Below are 13,177 nucleotides of genomic sequence, written 5' to 3'. Positions count from 1 at the left end.
GGATGCTTATGTTCATGTAACCTGTCAGATTCGTGTCTAGACGTATCATGGGTCCCATATCACTCCAACTGCACATGCCCCACACCACTACAGAGCCTCCACCAGTTTGAAGAGTCCCCCGCTGGCATGCAGGCTCCATGGATTCATGAGATTGTCTCAATACCCGTACACATCCATCCGCTCGATACAATTTGAAACAGGACTCGTCCGACCATGCGACGTGTTTCTAGTCATCAACAGTCCAATTTCGGTGTTGACGGGCCTGAGCGAGGTGTGAAGCTTTGTGTCGTGCAGTCATCAAGGGTACACGAGTGTGCCTTCGACTCCAAAAGCCCATATCGATGAGGTTTCGTTGAATGGTTCGCATGCTGCACTTGTTGATGGCCCAGCTTTGAAATATGCAGCAATTTGCGGAAAGGTTGCACTTCTGTCACGTTGAACGATTCTCTTCAGACGTCGTTGTTCCCATTCATGCAGCATCTTTTTCCGGCCTCAGGGATGTCGGAGATTCACGGTACACTCGTGAGATGGTCGTACTGGAAAATCCCCACTTCATCGCTACCTCGGAGATGCTGTGTTCCATCCCTCGTGCGTCGACTATAACACCACGTTCAAACTCACTTAAATCTTGATAACCTGCTACTGTAGCAGCAGTAACTGATCTAACAACTGCACCAGACACATGTCGTCTTATACAGGGTGAGTCGTAAACCACATCAAATACTGACGAATCGATTCCACAGAGCGAGCGTGAGGAGAGGGGCTAGTGTAATTGGTTAATACAAACCATAAAAAAAATGCACGGAAGTATGTTTTTTTAACACAAACCTACGTTTTTTTAAAATGGAACCCCGTTAGTTTTGTTAGCACATCTGAACATATAAACAAATACGTAATCAGTGCCGTTTGTTGCATTGTAAAATGTTAATTACATCCGGAGATATTGTAACGTAAAGTTGACGCTTGAGTACCACTCCTCCGCTGTTCGATCGTGTGTATCGGAGAGCACCGAAATGAGTAGGGATCCAAAGGGAACGGTGATGGACCTTAGGTACAGAAGAGACTGGAACAGCACATTACGTCCACATGCTAACACCTTTTTATTGGTCTTTTTCACTGACGCACATGTACATTACCATGAGGGGTGAGGTACACGTACACACGTGGTTTCCGTTTTCAATTACGGAGTGGAATAGAGTGTGTCCCGACATGTCAGGCCAATAGATGTTCAATGTGGTGGCCATCATTTGCTGCACACAATTGCAATCTCTGGCGTAATGAATGTCGTACACGCCGCAGTACATCTGGTGTAATGTCGCCGCAGGCTGCCACAATACGTTGTTTCATATCCTCTGGGGTTGTAGGCACATCACGGTACACATTCTCCTTTAACGTACCCCACAGAAAGAAGTCCAGAGGTGTAAGATCAGGAGAACGGGCTGGCCAATTTATGCGTCCTCCACGTCCTATGAAACGCCCGTCGAACATCCTGTCAAGGGTCAGCCTAGTGTTAATTGCGGAATGTGCAGGTGCACCATCATGCTGATACCACATACGTCGACGCGTTTTCAGTGGGACATTTTCGAGCAACGTTGGCAGATCATTCTGTAGAAACGCGATGTATGTTGCAGCTGTTTGTTGCAACACGCAACTTAACGTCGGAGGTTTCAAGCGTCAACTTCAGGTTACAATATCTCCGGATGTAATTAACATTTTACAATGTAACAAACGGCACTGATTACGTATTTGTTTATATGTTCAGATGTGCTAACAAAACTAACGTGGTTCCATTTAAAAAAACGTAGGTTTGTGTTAAAAAACATACTTCCGTGCATTTTTATATGGTTTGTATTAAACAATTACACTAGTCCCTCTCCTCACGTTTGGTCTGTGGAATCGGTTCGTCAGTATTTGATGTGGTTTACGAAATATATCCAGCGGTAATGTTAGGTGACTCACTCTGTATATTCGTTGGCGGCTGCAGTTCCGTATTCTGCCTGTTTACATGTCTCTGTATTTGAATACAGATGTCTATACTAGTTTGGTTCAAATGGCTCTGAGCACTATGGGACTTAACAGCTGTGGTCATCAGTCCCCTAGAACTTAGAACTACTTAAACCTAACTAACCTAAGGACATCACACACATCCATGCCCGAGGCAGGATTCGAACCTGCGACCGTAGCAGTCGCGCGGTTCCGGACTGCGCGCCTAGAACCGCGAGACCACCGCGGCCGGCTATACTAGTTTCTTTGGTGCTTCAGTGTTTATATGGTGACTCCGTGATGATTTTACGAACTTCCTAGGACGATGGAGAAGGATAAATGTATCAATTTAAGGTAAGGGTCCTTCTCCGGAAACGATCGTGTCGAAAGTTGTAAGCGAAAACAGTTCTGATACTCTGATAGTGGAATACGTGTACTGGTACTGTTGGTGCTAAGAGTATGGGTAGACAGCTTTAGAGGCGTAGTACGGACCACAACAAGAAAAAAATTTCCAGAAAACATGGGCTCAAAAGTGCATACCTTAAGAACCATGAGCACTTGTACAAATGAGTAGAATGGTCCCTACTTCACAGTAGCGGAGATGAACAAGTGCTTACGTCTCCTCAGGCATGCATTTGAGAGCCCATGCTTACTGGACACTCTTCCTTGTTTTGGTCCATACTACCACGTTCGAAAGTTGCCTACCCACAATCTTAGCAACAAGGGTACCAGTACACGTATTCCACTGTCAGAGGTATCCGAACGGTTGTTGCTTTTAAATTTAGACTCCTTCGTTTCCTGTACAGGGAGCCTTCCCTCAGATTGATACATTTATCCTTCTCCAGCATCCTAGAAAGTTTGTAACATCGTCACAGAATCAGCCTGTATACACATACGTTTACAGGCGCCGGCGCCTATTGCTTTGATGCCCTGTAGCGTCGTTGGATGGAGTTTCCGAACATGGACTCCTATTCAGAATATTGTGTACTCGCTCCTCTCTAAAGTCCTAGAAGTTCGTAACGGGAATTTCCGAAAACCCTGTACACTGTGTCAGTGAGAAGTGCACATGGCACTTTACACGTTTGATCAACTCTCAAGCACTACAGCATAATGTGAAACTGGGTGCCTGTATCTAGAAAAGTAAATGAATAATAAAGTTTAGTCCGTTTGTTTAATTTAATTTCATTTAGTATTCATACAAACGTACTGAGTGACTGCGTGAGATGATAGACTGAGATGATAGACACTTTCAGGGATGATGGAGAAGGGTAAATGTATAAATCTGAGGTGGGAGACGCTAGTCCGGAAATGACCGAGTCGAAAGGTACAAGCGAAAATCTACTCAAGTTCCGCCTTAGCCTCGCCGAGCGCTGAAACTAAGGGCCACAATTTCCGAGCCCTAATCATGACTGCCGTGATACCCAATGAATACTCCTCACTACCCTCAGATAATTTCCTGTTTTGATGGACTAGTAACGGCGCACATTAACTTGAAATCAGATGGACCGAAAATCCTAAGTTTACGGTACAGTAATAATATACTCCGTTTACTTGCACAAGTATCACAAGCTGCTACATTTACACAGTTGTTCAAAATCGTGTCCCCCAGCTCCAGTGCAAGCATGGCATCGTCGCACAAACTTCTGTTTTATCCTTTCGAATATCCCTAGCGTCGTTTGAACAGTGTGGCAGGCAGTGAGAATTCGTGCCGGGAGGTCCTCTTCAGTCTCGACAAGTGTCTCCTACACAAAACTTTTCTCATGGCCCCAGAAGAAGAAATCAAGTGTGCTGAGATTAGGTGAACTTCCTCTGCCTATCAACTTTTCAGGGAATCTTCGATCCAGGTGATCAGGAACCCTCAGTCCAAAGTGAAGTGGGGCACCACCACGTTGGAACCACATCCCTTGACGAATAACAAGTGGGATATTTTCCAGGAACCTAGGTAGTGTGTCTTTGATAAACACTGTACACACTGGTACATTTAAGCGGGGAAGAAGAATAAACGAGCGTAGAATGTAATCATTGACTATACCTGCCCATATCTTGATGGATGGTATGTGCTGATGGCTCTTCACAGCTGTAGTGCGGGGATTCTCGTCGACCGAGGTATGACTACTGCGACTAGGTAGCATTCCGTCGCTGGTGAAATAGGCTTCATCCGTGAAAACTGCATACGCAGGAAAGTGAGAATCGACTTTAAGGGTACAAGAACCATTGGTTGGACACGACACGAAGTGCGACGTCAGCTGGAGTCAACACATCCGAGTTCTGTGGATGGTAGGAATGTAGCTGCATTGCACGTAATACTTGCCTCTCAGTGCTCTGTGAAACATTCATTCCATGTGCAACTGACCGAGTGCTGACTGCAGGCGCCTCATCCACTCGACGAAGCACTGCATATTCTAAGTCGGGAGCCCGTGTAGTTCATCGTCCTCCTCAGCCGTTATGGTGTGGTACCAACTACCCTGTTTCACTTAATCATTGGAACAGTCTTAGAAACATGGTGGAAGTGGATGCCCTCTACTCGAATATTTGGTCCTGTACAATTTTTCCTCTTCTCTGGTGGTTCCATTTGCTTAAGGTAAATTTCGCAGTGGTTCCTTCGAAAAGGAAGTGGCGAATTTGCTCAAGCACCCTTCGAAAATCAGGGCTTGCACTCCGTCTCTAATGACTTTGCCGTCGACGGGACGCTAAGCCCAAACCCTCCATTCCTTCTTCGGATACTTTGCCTTCTGACAACCAGTTTTGGAATACATGAAATGTATTCACGGCTGCAAATCTGGAGCACCATATAATGGAATGACGACGATGAAAATTTGTGCGTGACCAGGACTCGAGCCCAGATTTCCCCACGAGGGGTCGCCTTAACATTAGACCATTCGAGCACGCTCCACAGTCAGACCCAAATTTCGTCAACCATGTGTCTGCAACCTGCACGCGTACATCAATTATGTAAATTCTCGTACAGGCGAGACATTTTAATTGAAAGTTGCTTGCCCGGTGTCCACGGATAAATACGATACTACAGTGTCTGTGTTGTTCAGAAAAATTATGCAATGTGCCTTCGGACATGCGTGCATATCCGTGCACCCGTGCGTCGTATTTCTGAACAACACAGCACTGTAGTATCGTATTTATCCGTGGACACCGGGCAAGCAACTTTCAATTAAAATGTCTCGCCTGTGCGGGGATATACATAATGGATGTACGTGTGCAGGTTGCAGACACCTGGTTGACGATATCTGGAAGTGTGGGTTTGGCTGTGGGGCGTGCTCGAATACATTAATGGTACAGTTCCGCTTCGAACGCCGAGCGGGAAGGTTCTTGTTTATTTCACTTGCCGCAGCGTCGCTTGTCTGAAATTTTCCTCGATAGTGTTGTTCTGCCTGCCGAGTGAATCTTAGCGCCTCCGCTCCGCCTTACTGACTGTGTTCGTCTACTTGCAGCAGCGTCAGCGCTCCTCTATGGCTACTATGGTTTCCACGTATATTCCACGAAAAGGTACTGTGAGCTTCACTTTCGATAAAGCAAAGCAACACGTGCAGCCCGAGTCTCTAGAAATGCACGATTGGCTTGTCGATACCGTTCATGTGAACTCTGATCGGGTGCACGCCACTTATTTTGACGCAGACGAGTATGTGTTTTATGCGAAGTTGATGGATCTCCTTCACGTTGAAAGATTATTGTCGCGACATGGTTCTCGAGTCCCGTTCAAGCATCGCGATAATTCTGTTAGTATGGTGTCACTCGCGGATGCTGAAATTGACTATACCAGTGTTCAAGTGTTCAAAGCGTCCGTCGTGAACGTTGGTCTACTGAACAGTGTTATAGTGGAATTCGTTCCGTGGAAATGCATGTCAAACCCAATATTCCATCACATTTACTAGTGTGTGGTTTTCGCGTCCGTGTCATGTAGACTGCTCAATAGGGAATCTGCTTCCTATGTCATGAAAGTGGACACGGTCGGTGAAATTTCCCGCGGAGGGTTTTTGTATTAGAGCCGTCATTAATGCAGCGTCGCAAATTGACGGTTGCTGATCTTGTTCCTTCCACTCCCGCCGTCGGACCTGCTTCTGCTTCAGGTCATAATGAACAAACAGTCAGTTCTGATAATCGTGTCATTGAATTTCCGCCTTTACCTCCGCGACACGTTCAGAATCCTATTGCCCCCAGGATAGAACCCGTGACAGTGAAAAACAAGCGACGTCGCACTCGAGATGGTGAGGGTGAGGATTTGGCTGTGCCTTCTGCCCCAACTTCCTCCGCGTCGATTGTCCCCCCTGCTCCTCTCGATGCTACGATACCTCCCATCTGTGGCACGGCGAGTGGCGCAGAAGTTAATCTCCACCATCCCTCCTGTTCGCGAAGTGGCTCCTCCAGAGCTGCCTCAGTGTGGAAAGGGAACGGAGTCCCCCCCTTCGTCTTTGTGTCCTCCGTTAGAGTCTGAGACAAAGCAATGTCCTCCTGCTCCTTCTTCTTCAGACGCCGAGGGTTTCCCGAATTTGCCACCTACGGTAACTCCTGAGGAGAATAAAATTAGCGACCAAGTATCACCGGTTGTGTTGGTAGTTCCACAGAACGCTTCCGCCTTAGTGACTGAACCTGCAGCACATGACCCTTGTTCTGACAAGGGAACCTCCCCATCGCACCCCCCTCAGATTTAGTTATAAGTTGGCACACTGGATCGGCCTTGAAAAATTGAACACAGATCAATCGAGAAAACAGGAAGAAGTTGTGTGGAACTATGAAAAAAATAAGCAAAATGTACAAACTGAGTAGTCCATGCGCAAGATAGGCAAGATCAAGGACGGTGTGCGCTCAGTAGCGCCGTGGTCCCGTGGGTAGCGTGAGCAGCTGCGGAACGAAAGGTCCTTGGTTCAAGTCTTCCGTCGAGTGAAAAGTTGACTTTTTTTATTTTCAGACAATTATCAAAGTTCAGGTACTCACACATAATCAACTTCGCTCTCCAAAATTCCAGGACATGTTCAGATTTGCTTGGACATATGCAGGATTTGACAGTCTACACACGGAAAAAATTGAAAACGTTAAAAACATGTGTTTTGACAGAGCACAGGGAAAACTGTGCGACTGTGAAACTGTTGCATTCATTTGTTGCAGTTTATGTGACAAACTCTTATGTTATCATCACTGTTTTGTGAGTGATTATGACATCCACAAGAAAACCTAAATCGGGCAAGGTAGAAGAATCTTTTTACCCATTCGCCAAGTGTACAAGTTAGGTGGGTCGACTACATATTCCTGTCATGTGACGCACATGCCGTCAGCAGTGTCGTATAGAGTATACCAGACATGTTTTCCTGTGGAGGAATCGGTTGACCTATGACCTTGCGATCAAAATGTTTTCGGTTCCCGTTGGAGAGGTACGTCCTTTTGTCTACTAATCGCACGGTTTTGCGGTGCGGTCGCAAAACACGGACACTAAACTTATTACAGTGAACAGAGACGTCAATGAACGAACGGACAGATCATAACTTTGCGAAAATAAAGAAAGAAAAATTCTTCACCCGAGGGCAGACTTGAACCAAGGACCTCTCTTTCCGCAGCTGTTCACGCTATCCACGGGACCACGGCGCTCCAGCTCTTAAATTCTCCGTGATGTCGCCTATATAGCGCATAGACTACTCAGTTTGTATATTTTGCTTATTTTTTTCACAGTTCCATACAACTTCTTCCTGTTTTCTCGATTGATCTGTGTTCAGTTTCTCAAGGCCTATCCACTGTGCCAACTTATAACTAAATCTGAGGGGGGTGCGATGGGGAGGTTCCCTTGTGAGGGGCAGGAGGCTGTGCCTATGACCTCTCCCACACCTCCGTCTGCAGAGGCCGCCATGCCGCGTAGCCTACAGAAACAGCGTACACAACCTGATTGTGCAGTGGCACGTACGGAATCTAACAAAAAAGGTTGTGATGATGGGGGATTTTGGTCCCCCGATGTCTGATTCATCTGTCGACTCCGCAATGGACCTTGACGTTCAGCTGTCTACCTAACCCTGCTCAATACCTTCCGTAGATCCCTGTATAGCCTTGATAAATGACCCAAGCCTACACGTTCCTTTCCTTAAATGTTAATCGTGTGGAATCAGAATAGCGACTGGCTTCCGTGCGTCAGTTCATTTATGATTCATGTGCGGACATAGTCTTCTTGCAGGAGGTGTTATTTAGTAATTTCTCCTTACTTGGTTTTCGCATTCCTATTGCTGAGGTGGAAATGTTGGATTCTGGCAGGGCATAGGTTGTCAACCTTTTAATCTTACCTTGGTTCTTTTATATGCCCCTTCTGGCACTGGTCGCGCAGTGGATCGCTCGCGTTTTTATGAAGAGGATATTATTTATCTGTTATGTAAGAGTCCTCCGGGTATTCTGTTGGGTGGTGATTTTAACTGTGTATTGCGTCCTGCCGATAAATCTTCAAATTTTAATTTCTCTCGTGAATTACATGAATTGGTTCGCTCCTTACACCTAAAAGACGTCTCGATATGTAAATAGCGGACGTTAGTTAAATTTACCCACTTTACTGCGACTTCCAGTAGCAGATTAGATAAGTTTTACTTATCAGACTACCAGAGCGATAGTAATGTTGAAGGCATCCCAGCTTCCTTTATTGATCACCGTGCTGTGATCACGACTCTCAATCTCGAACGCAACCCCCAAATTGTTTCGCCCCCTGTGGATGTTAAACGTCGCTCACCTAGCTGACTCGTCTCTCGATGAAGTGATGCAAGTCGTGTGGGATCGTACTCTACGGTGCACTGGGAAATACTCTTCCACCCTGGACTGGTCGACACAGCTAGCAAAACCGAGGCTCAGGCAAAGTTTGATACTTCTCTGTGTTTCCAAATCGTGAGACTTTCGAAGAACTTATTCATATTACTATTCCATCCTGCGTGAACTTTATGCTGCTTCGGATCACGCCTCTCTGCGAATTGCGGATGTTGGGCGTGTAAAGGCAAAATTGTTGACCTTGAAGGGAATACAAATGGAAGGTTTGAAAATCCGATCGAAACCGCGTTCATTGGTGATGGAAGAACTGGCTTCCTTGTATCATTTGCTTCGGCATAAGACCCGTCGCCGACCCGCTTGTATTCATTCTCTCACGACAAATGATGGACGTATCGTAATGGGGCATGCTGATATAGAGCGTATCTTACACCATTAGTATGTAGACATCTACGACATCGATGAGTCACTTGTCAGCATCTTGGATACGACAATTACGCCTGAACATACTGCAACGTTCTTAGTTGCCTTTCAGCCTGAGGAAGTTTACAATCTTATTGTGGGATCGCCTTCTCAAAAGTCACCGGGTCTAGATGGTCTTCCCAAGGAATTTTACGTGGGATTTTGGCCGTTGTTAGGTGCTACCTTTACCTTCCTTTTGAATGAAGTGTTACAGAGTAGAGTAGTGCCGACCTCGTTGAAACTGGGAAAAATTGTTTTAATCCCGAAACGCACTGGACCGGCTGCCCCTGATAACTTTAGCCCATTTGATTATAAGACTGTGGCGAGGGCAGTTAATAGTAGGATGTCGGCTCTGATGGAGACGATTGTTGCAAAAACATCAAAGCTGCGTACCTGGTCGTACCATTCTTACCCCTATAGTCGAGTGACGTGACGTGGTGTCGGTTGCTGCTGTAACGTGCGTCCCTTGTGCCCTTGTTTGTCTAGGCTTCGATAAGGCATTTGTTCGTGTTAATCACGTTTCAAGACGACAGACCTCCCGTTCACACAACACGCATCGTCCAGGACTAGTTTCGCGATCATGGGGACGAATTGTCGATTCTCCCCTGGGCACCACCGTCAACATATCTCAATATTATTGAGCCTTTGTGGTCTATTTTGCAGACAAATGTGTACAAAAAATTATGGCAGAAAATATCATGACATTGAATGCAGCTGTTAGAAGACTATTGTCCAACAAAGTATGAATGATGATTATTGTTAATGAAATAAAAGATCCACGCAGTGGACACCAAGTGAAAAAGCTACTCCTTATGTTACAGATCTAGACTGCCATAAAAATGTGGAGGAACTGTTAATCAGAACTCAGGAGAAGTTATAGTCTAATTCACCATCGATTTATTGATCTTAAACTTGACAAGACAACAAAATTATTAAAGAAACAACACAAAAGAATATTTTATTTAATAAATTCCTTACTAACGTGGGATCTATGGTGGACAAAGTGATCTGCAGGGGATTGACACATGACACTAACCAGAACACTACTCGCTCTGTCTGACTTCATACACTTGAATCCAGGTTATGGCATCAAACTACTCCACCACCAAGCAACTATATTCTACCATACAAAAAAGAGGAACAATATGGTTCGAAAGAAGATGGTGCTGAGAAATATATATTATAGTCCTGTGTCGCAGCAGCGAATACTTTACCATCCTGCTGGTCAAGGCGGCACACCACGATGCATTCGGCGACTGAAGTCACGGACGGTGGCAATCTGTTGTTAAATGCACGTTTCCGAAAAATGTAAGTACTCGGTCTAGCGTTCGGGTAATTCAGAACGCAGGTACTTCCGTATGAGCCTCTGAAACACCGATGGATTCCAGTGTGCAAGTGGACCCGTTTGCTGCTCTGCCACACCAATTTGACTCCGTGCCATGACTGTGCATGTCGGAATACGTCAAATGTGTTAGACGGCCGACTCAAGACAAATAAGTACACCCACACACCACTCGTTGTGACCGTGATGACATAAGCAGTACCTCTGACGGTTCAGAAGGTGGCTCGCACAGGCTCTAAGTCGCACACTAGGAAAGGACACAGGTCTCACCGTTTACGTAGAGACCTACAGTTCTTTACTAGCAAAGCACCAGTGCAAGAGACTTGTACAAGAGAGATTTTTCTTCCTTTCTCCCCGTTTCCTCCTCAGCTCGATTCCAAAAGCACATTTCTCTTTTTGACTTCCCCCACTTTCACATAAGCCAATAACGAGCTGGAACCTGGCATTCTAAACTCTGAGAATGGTCTTTGCACTGAAAACCGATTTGGCCAGTCAGAGACTTTAAAGTTAATTGGCAGAAAACGGAAAAAATCAGCTTCATGGCCTCTTTCCCACAGGTTTGCTGTGTCTTTTGCTAACACAATAAAGAGTGGAAGCACAGACCTCCATAAATAGCTTGTTATTTCCCCTGTTGCGTTCATTTCATAGTTTGCAAAGAACAGACATAAACACGTAAACAGTTTCGTGCATTGACAAAACATGTTTTGAAACAGAGTCTGGACGTCAGTTTCCCCGTCCCACGGACATTTGCAGAATGTTTACATTTCTTTTGGCGGCTTGCTCGCTAACAAGGCCTACAATTCGCCGTCGGCGACTTTTCGGCGCTAGGTCGTATACCTGGACGTCTACCCCCTGTCCAGTGCCAAGCTTAATGTGTTTCTGCACAATGTCTCCTCACCGTACTCCAGAAAAAACGCGCTTTGTCGCCCCACCAACGCCGTGCTTGTACTGCAGTCGTTTAAGACGGCACCCTGTTCCTTTGAACGCAGGTAAAACTTACCGTATTTCTTTCCCTAGAGCACGCAAACGAGACCATAAGCTGCAGCCCACCATTTCATCACAATGTATGAAGTCAAATCGCCGTAGATCGTATTCCCTACACCGAATCGGAAGTGAGAGTGCCCTGCAATCTATCAAGTATAGTAGGCCATTACTAAATGCTTGAAATATATAAACTAATCAAGGTAAACGCCATAAACAAAGGAAAAATATACTGTGTATGATTCTAGTCGATACAAAACTATTCTATCTTGTGTGCAAGATATATGACACTGGCGAGATACCCTCAGACTTCAAAAAGATTGTACTAAATCCTATTTCAATGAAAGCTGATGTGAATACTACCGAACCATCAATGTAAGAAGTCACAGTAGCAAATCACTGACACTAATGGCTTACAGAATGAAAAAAAGCTGTAAGGAGCTGACCTTGGGGAAGGTCCATTTGGCTTTCGGAGAAATGTATGAACATGTGGGCAATACTGTTCCTCTGAATTGTCTTATAAGGTAGGGTGAAGGAAGCCAGCTCCACAATTATTGCATTTGTAGATTCAGAGAAAGCTTTGACATTCTCAACGTAGTGGGGACAAAATACTGGAAGCAAGAACTTATTAACTACTTGTACAGAAACCAGACTACTATCGCTGATTTAATTCAATTTGTTCGTTAGCAAACACTAAAGATAACCAAGGAGGTATTTGAAATGAAGTTAAATAAAATCAGGCAACGCTGAGGGAAATAGATTAGGGAATGAGACACTGAAAGGAGTTGAGGAGTTTTGATATTTGTACAGAAAAATAAATGATGATGGCCGCAGTATGGAAGAGACAAAATACAGACCACCTAAAATAAATAAATAAATAAAAAGGATATTCAGATGGAGTGTAGTCTTGTACGGAAGTAAAATGTGGACAATAAGCAGTTCAGAGAAGAAGAGAGTAGAAGCTTTTGAAATTGTAGCTATAGAAGAATGCTGAAAATTAGATGGCACATCGCGTAACTAGTAATTAGGCACTGAATCGAAATGGAGAGATAAGAACTTTATGCCACAACTTGTTAAAATGAAGGGGTTGATTGACAGGACATGTCCTGAGGCATCAAGGAATTGTGAATTTGGTGTTGGATGGAAGTTGAGGGGAGGGGGGGCACAAAAATTTTAGTGGGAGAAAAATACATAAATATAGTTCAAACAGATGTAGGCTGCAGTACCTATGCAGAGATTACGAGGTTTCCTCAAGATGGACTAACCTGGAGAGCTGCATCAGATCAGTCTTCGGACTGATGATGGTCTGATTCATATTTATTGTAACAGTTTGAATAATTGATGACATTCATCTTGCAGCACTGATTCTTACCAGAAATCGTATGGTTAGTAAGGAACACTAGACACAGGCTCGCAGTTGTTGAATACCCCTTAATTATGGAACGGAATGTCGGAAATAAACTGAACAGTTGTGAAATTTAAAACAGTTTTTCTAGAAATTATATACTGTTGGTAAATTTTGCATTCAACGACATTGGACATGGGACAGCAGACATGCGAGAAAACAATGGGGAGAGGAATCAACCTTGACTCTTTCGAAGGAGTTACACTGCTGTTCCCTTAAACAAAATTTGGATGACTAGGCAGGGATCTGAACCCTGTCGACTAAAT

This window comes from Schistocerca serialis, chromosome 1 (genome assembly GCF_023864345.2).
Source record: "Schistocerca serialis cubense isolate TAMUIC-IGC-003099 chromosome 1, iqSchSeri2.2, whole genome shotgun sequence".
Lineage (NCBI taxonomy): Eukaryota > Metazoa > Arthropoda > Insecta > Orthoptera > Acrididae > Schistocerca > Schistocerca serialis.
Note: the sequence above shows the minus strand (reverse complement) of the source record.